Raw genomic sequence first — 7,323 nt, 5'->3', positions numbered from 1 at the left:
GATCGTCCTGGCTGATTAGTTCAAATCAGAGGTAAATCGTCCTGAGCACAGCCCTGGGAACAGTCCTAGCCGATTGAAATTTGGCTTGCTCGTCCAGGCCGATCTCACGATCGTCCTGGACGATATGATCGTATCAATCATCCTTAATTACTCCCTTGATTTCCTGATCAATTAAGACATAATTTGGTAATTTCGTCCAGGCCGATATGGGGATCGTCATGGCTGATAATTTAAAAATAAAGTATACCTTAATTGTCTATGGCAGCTACTTCTTTCTATTTTAAACTTATCATCCTGGCCGATACACGTATCGTCCTGGCCGATACACGTATCGTCCTGGCCGATATGTTAATGTCGGCTGCCTTAATTAAGAATCCTTACTTAGACTTTCTGTTTTAAGCTGATCGTCCCGGACGATATAAATATCGGCCGGGCCGATGTGGGCAAAAACAGAAATTCTTAGCCTCTCAAGTGGGTGTGTGTGAAGGGTTACTTAGCATCAGTTTTTTTGACCATTACAAGTAGACTCAAAAGGTGAAAAATAAAATTACAGACTGACTCAACCCTAAACCTACGCAATCTTGAACTTGGCTTCTTGTTGATCGTCCGGTCTTCGATTCTTGAAAAGTTAGAAGCAACAAGTAGTCTAAGAGAAATGTTGTTTATCAATCATCAAAACACAAGTTATGAAAAATAGATTTGCAACATAACAACACAGACTCATTGGGAGGCATAACCCATCGCTCATCAATAATGGCATTGTTTTTAAGGGCAGGGGGCAGGACCACCCCATTCATAGTCAGGGATAGGGGTGTAAGTGAGCCGAGCCGGCTCGTGAGCCGGCTCGAACTCGACTCGATAATGAGCTCGTGAGCCGAGCTTATCAAGCCGCGAGCTCGAGCTCGAGCTTAAACTCAAGCTCGTTTGTTAAACGAGCTCGAGTTCGAGCTCGGCTCGAAGCTTGCGAGCCAAGCTCGATTGACCAAAGGCGTGATTTCCAGCGGGCGGGATTTCCAGGAAGGCAGGATTTCCAGGGGCGGGATTTCCAAAAATTAAAATGGTCAAACCGGCAATTCCTAAAAAAAATGAAAAAAATAATACCATTTCGGTATTTCTTGACATAAAAAATATATATAATGTTAATTTTATTAATCTAACCAATGAAAAAGCTTGACATGCAGCTGCTCTTATTTTTTTGGGAAGGTGAAAAGCTGCTGCTTCTTTTGCTTTTTTTCAAAAATCATTAATTATCTCAGCTCATCTCTTATCCCCATAAAAAAAAATATATTTTATTTTTAATGCTCAACGCCTAAATCTTCTTCTCCAATGGCAAGCTTGACGTGGTCGCGGATGACGCGGACGAGGAAGACGACTCGCTGGAAGGAAGACGACTCGCTCGAAGGTTGTCTGGACTGCCGAGGCTCACGAGCCGGCTCGAACTCGTTAACGGTGGAACGAGCTCGAGTTCGAGCTCGCTTTCTGACTGACGAGCCGAGCTCGATAGTGTCAAAACTCGACTCGACTAGACTCATTTACACCCCTAGTCAGGGATGGAGGATCTGCCTTCTCCAAATTGAGATTAGGTATCCATAGTTCAGTTGCAAACCCCAAAAGGACTATGTAATTACTATAATTCATAATTCATAAAGTATCACGTAACTTGCTCAACTACTACTACTAGCTCGAAAGCAGCATCCTTAATCCAAATTTTCTTCACAAATTAAGCAGTGAAATCCTTTTCAACAAGGACTTCGACAATAGACAACCTAGACAAATTATCATCGCTGCATGCATAAGCAACAGCTTACCAAATTACAAAAAATGGATAGCTTCATTATTAATTAATTTAATAGGGATATGGACAATGGGGTTGAATTTAGGTGTCCTTTGAAACAATCCCATGGGGACCCAAGGACGAAATAGAACGTACAAGAAAATACTCATGTAAAGTCTTCGTCTACCTAAAATATAATGAGCATGGAATCAATGTCAAGGAGACCAATGTAACAGGATCTACACATAATCCAAGCTAATGAAAAATTTTCTAATGCCATCCATATTAGGTTTACCATAGGTTACCTTTCCAACTAGAGCTCACAAGAATGGCTTAGTTAGGATATTTTATCATTTTAGAGAAGAAGAAAGGTTTAAACTCTTTAGACGAACCAAATTTGGTACCTATCAAACCAGATGAATCAATATAGCCTCAAAAAGCTTTAAAAAATTATCTTAGAACAACTAGAACAGACAAAATCTTTTAGGTAGTCGGCTGCCAGTGTAAAACTTGTCGAATAATCATGACATGAATCCTTTAAAAAATTGTGTTAATGTTAAGGCGTCCCCTGGAAGCGACGCGCTGTATGGCCTGAATCAGCGAGAAGTATGCAAGGGTCGCTACATTGGCGCCCAGGTGTAGTGTTAAATAGGCAAGAGTTCCCACATCAAGGATAGATGTGGGCAAAGAAACAACTCCATGAAACTAAAATTAGGATAGGAACTTGAAATATATACTCCCTTATAGAAAAATTAATGGAATTAATAGATATTATGATTCATAGGAAGATAAATATTCTATGAATTCAGGAAACTAAATGGGTTGGAGAGAAGGTTAAGAAAATTGATAGTTTAGGATATAAACTATGGTATTCGGGTAGGAGTCGTACAAGAAATGGTATATGTGTGATTATAGATAAGAGTTTGAAGGATAATGTTATAAAAATTAACATAATTGGAGATAGAATTATAGCTTTAAAGATTATCGTTGATGCTAAGATTGTTAATATTATAAATACTTATGCTCCTCAAGTAGGTTTGAATATGAGTTCAAAATTAAAATTTTGGAATGATTTAGAAGAATCAATACAAAAGATACCTCTTGAGAGTTTTTATTGGAGGAGATTTAAATAAACATGTTGGTAGAGAGGTAGATGATTTTAAAAGTATTTATGGGGGCCATGAGTTTGGAATGACAAATAATGGTGGTAAAATCATATTAGATTTTTCTTTAGCTTATGATTTCTTAATAACTAATACCTTATTTAAGAAAAAAGTTGAGCATCTTATAACTTATAAAAATGGATATAATAAAATACAGGTTGATTATTTTCTTATAGAAAAATTAGATCATTTAGATTGCAAAAAATTGTAAAGTTATTCCGAGTGAAAATTTATGTACCCAATATCGATTATTAGTTTTGAATTTTAAGATAAATGAGCAGAAAATAAAAAATAAAGTAAAACGGTTTTCTAGGATTAGATGGGGGCATTTAAAGAATATTAACAAAAATATTTTTGAGAGTAAGATTTTAGATCTTAAGATTTTATCTGTACATGAGAATGCTAATATTATATGGGACAAAGTGACTAATTATATTAAGAATATATTGCAAAAAATATGCATGAAGTTTTGAAGGGAAAAACTCCTAATAGTAAAAATACTTGGTGGTGGAATCCTAATGTGCAAGAAAAGATAAAAAATAAGAAGATTTGTTATAAAAGTTGGTTTAGATGTAAAAATTCTGATAATTAGGAAAGTTATAAAGAGGCACGTAAGGAATTAAAGAAAGCTATTTATGATGCAAAGAGCTTAGCTTTTAATGATTTATATAATATATTAGATACTAAGGAGGAAGCAAGATATATATACAAGTTACCCAAACAAAGAGATAGTAGTAAAGATTTAGTTCAAATGAAGTGTATTAAGGATAAAGATCAAAAAGTACTTTTCTTATAAGATGATATTCAACAAAGGTAGATGAGATATTTTGCTAAATTTTTAAATGAAGAATGTGAAAATACAATTGACTTTAGTGATTTTAGCACAACAACAACAACAACAACAACAAGCCATTGTCCCACTACGTGGGGTCGGCTACATGACTCCTTTTTCGCCATTGTATTCGGTTAAAATTCAAATTTTCATTTAAATCTAATAAAGAAAGATAATTTATAATATTTTCTAACCAAGTCTTTTTAGGTCTATCTCTACCTTTCTTAACATAAGTCAAATCTAGTACCTCAACTTTCCTAACCGGGTCATCGAAATGCCTCCGTTTAATGTGACCAAACCATCTAAGGTGACTCTCTCTAATCTTATCTTCCACTGGAGCTACCCCAACCTTTTCACGTATATGGTTATTTCATATCCTATCTCTAAGGGTCAAGCCACTCATCCACCTAAGCATCCTCATCTCTGCAACTCTCCGAGAAGCGAATACCGAGAGGTACATGAGCAAAGAAATAAGGCGAAGAGGTGCAAATATGCAATCACGGAGAAACAAAGGAGGATCAAAATCTATGTGGAAGAGAAAGGCCACCACCAGGATAATAAGAACCCTAACTTGAGCATTCATTGAGCTTCAGTTTGCTTCAAGGTTTAAGGCGGCTTCCAATAATTATCGGTCGTGACAAAAACTAAGGCAGTCAAGGCCAATTCTTTCTTGTTATCATGCCGCATAGCTTCCTAGGATCACTTCTTTAATAAAAAACCTAACTTGAGCATTCATTGAGCTTCAGTTTGCTTTAAGGTTTAAGGCGCTTCCAATAATTATGGGTCGGGACAAAGACTAAGGCAGTCAAGGCCAATTCTTTCTTGTTATCATGCCACATAGCTTCCTAGGATCACTTCTTTTGTGAACGGTAAAACATTGTCATCATATTGATGGGAAATATATGGATCATATGACATTAAAAGAGAGAGAAGATGGAGTTATCATGTGGAGTTAATTCTTATAGAGGGCTAAAATGAAGAAGATTATAAAGGGAAATATAAGAGAAATAAAAATACAGATACGGGAAGCTTAAGTGGTTCAGTTTTGTAGCTTATATTCTCTCTGAATTACCTCAATTTGGAAGTGTATTGTTCAAATTCACTCAATTTGGTAGATAGAAGCAAACTCCAATTTTATCCAAAAATTTTTGAATCAAATAGAACCAAACATTTTTTTCTTTAGTTCCTCCATAAATCCAAATCCTAAGAAGCTTCCTAATCAGCATTTATAAGTGGACCTGAAGCACTTCAAAAAAATTAATTTAAGATATGCATTATGGAACTCCATTAATTGCAATCGTTATATTCTTGAAATATACTAGTGTACGAAAAAATATTATAGAATATAGAAAAAAAATATGTTCGAATGTATGAGTAAAGTAGATAAATTTAACAAATTATTAGTGAACTATGTTGTTGTCTGCGATGGACTACCTAAAGGAAAAAATGAACTCGCCAATTAGCTTACTTTGAATTCATCCAAGGGATGTTTGGTTTGCTGGAAAATGAATGCAAACTATAAGAAAAATAGGGGTTTTGAAATTTTTTGTGTGGTTGAATAAAAAAGCAAAATAACTAGTTGATGTATTCATTTTTTTTAACTAGTTGATGTATTCATAATTCACCATTCAGTTCATTTTAGGGGTTGTTTGATCCAAACAAAAGAAATATATAAATTAAACGGAATGAGTGCCAAGTAAAAATAGTGTATTGAAAATACTTGTGTAAATTTGTTGAGTCCACTACAAATTCAAGATTTTTTTTCTTTTTTTGGTTGATGGAAAATGAAAGTAAAAAATAGTACATTTAGAGCAATAGTTGATCAAAAGTGACCAATGATAGGCACCGCCAACGACAGAAGATAGAAATGAGCGGAGGGCATGAGCGGCAGCAAGCAATAGCAACAGACAATAGTTGTAATAGCTTATGCCGAGCATGGTGACAGTGGCAGTGACAGCGTGCTACCGACCAGCATCATTATTACCTGAGGTGTGTATTTGGAGTTCACTCAAAACAAGCAAATTATAAATATACTAAAAAAGAATTAGAGAGTGATTTCCAAATACACACCCAAAATACATTGCATTAAAACATTGTTATCCAAATGACAAAATTTTCAAAACCATTGCATTTATTTTACACTTGAAATGCAGTCAATCAAATAACCCATTAATGTATTAAGAATTCACCTGATTTAAGTGAATTCTAAATACATCGTGCGTGCTATGATTGCAACATCGCTTGTGGCCACTCGTCGCAAGGCCACATGCCAACAACCATTGGCCAATGCCAACCACTGCCAGTTGAGAGTCACTGGCTGTCACTACTACCGCAAACTACATTTTCCGCTACTTTATAGTGAATTCATTCTGCTCCAAAAAATAATTTCTTGCATTTTTTTTACACTCCAAATAACTCTAAAATTTTTCAAGTACACTGCAATTATTTTACACTATATTCCCTTTACTCTGCAATCCTTTTTAAGCAAACCAAACATCTCGTTAGTAAAACTCGCATGATTGATGAATTTTATTTCCAAATGCAGATAAAGGAATGGAATTAGAGCCACATAGCTGTGGGCTCCGAAAATTCGGCCCCGATCTCCCCGTCGCGCTTTTCTTTTTCGGCGAGGGAGTTTTAACGAACTAAGTTCCGAGGTAAATTTTGGAAGGCAGATGGGTTTGTAGATAAGACACTACCCAGAGATTTCGCCCTCATTTTGTGAGGACTTTATGATCTGAGTTCTAGTTTCCTATAGGCGCAAGCCCCTATAGTTAATTACCCCTCCCGATCACGAGAGAGAACTTTCGATTAAGGCTAGTCGTCAATCAGATACGTATATTAATATAATTAATTATAATAAATATAATTAACTAAAATAATTATAATTAATTAACATTAATATTAATTAAATAACCCTTATCCCCTTTTTCCTCTGTTGAGAGGACTTACTGGACTTGGCCGAAGTAGCGTGCAAAGGGAGGAAGTTACCTTCAAGCCAGCGATCTCCTGTTCTGGCTTCCGATCCAACAGACAGGGAATGTCGTCGAGGTGAGCAAGGTTGAACAACACAAGGGGAGCTCGGAGCTTGGCCGTGGATTGGAGAGGAGGTTGGATCGGGCAAATCCAGGGATCGGGCAAGGCTTCGGCTTGCTGGAGTTGGACGGGATGGGAAGATGGTGAAGGTGTCGGCATAGGGAGGAGTCGGGTAAGGTTTTTTCTCTCTCTCTATCGGGTTGGAGTCGGCACAGGCAGAGGAGATCGGGTAAGGGTCGATCGGAGGGAAGCAGCGATGGGAGGCTTCGGCAGGATCTGGCTGAGGTGAGGTCGGCGGCTTGGAGTGTGAGGGAGAGATATCGTGGAAGCTGGAGTGCAAATGGAAGAAGTCGGGGAGAGCAGCCGAATGAAGGGGCTTTGGGTCGGTATTTGAAGCCGACTTGGGCGCTCGTTCGAGGCGAGTCGCAGGTTTCAAGCAGAAATCCCGGGATGAGACGCGAGCACAGCAGGATTTACGGACGTCTTTCGACGGATACGAGGTACAGAGCAGGATTTCG

The 7,323-nt window shown here is 37.2% G+C and overlaps 1 protein-coding gene across 3 annotated transcripts in view; it reads right to left on the bottom strand.

The window, feature by feature from the left end:
• The window catches only part of LOC110116757 (5'-methylthioadenosine/S-adenosylhomocysteine nucleosidase 2), a 54,222-nt gene that overhangs the window by 7,618 nt on the left and 39,281 nt on the right, over nt 1-7,323 (bottom strand). The gene's annotated exons all lie outside the window — the stretch shown is intronic.

Source organism: Dendrobium catenatum, unplaced genomic scaffold (assembly GCF_001605985.2).
Source record: "Dendrobium catenatum unplaced genomic scaffold, ASM160598v2 fragScaff_scaffold_1024, whole genome shotgun sequence".
Lineage (NCBI taxonomy): Eukaryota > Viridiplantae > Streptophyta > Magnoliopsida > Asparagales > Orchidaceae > Dendrobium > Dendrobium catenatum.
Note: the sequence above shows the minus strand (reverse complement) of the source record. Positions and strands in the feature narration are given on the sequence as shown.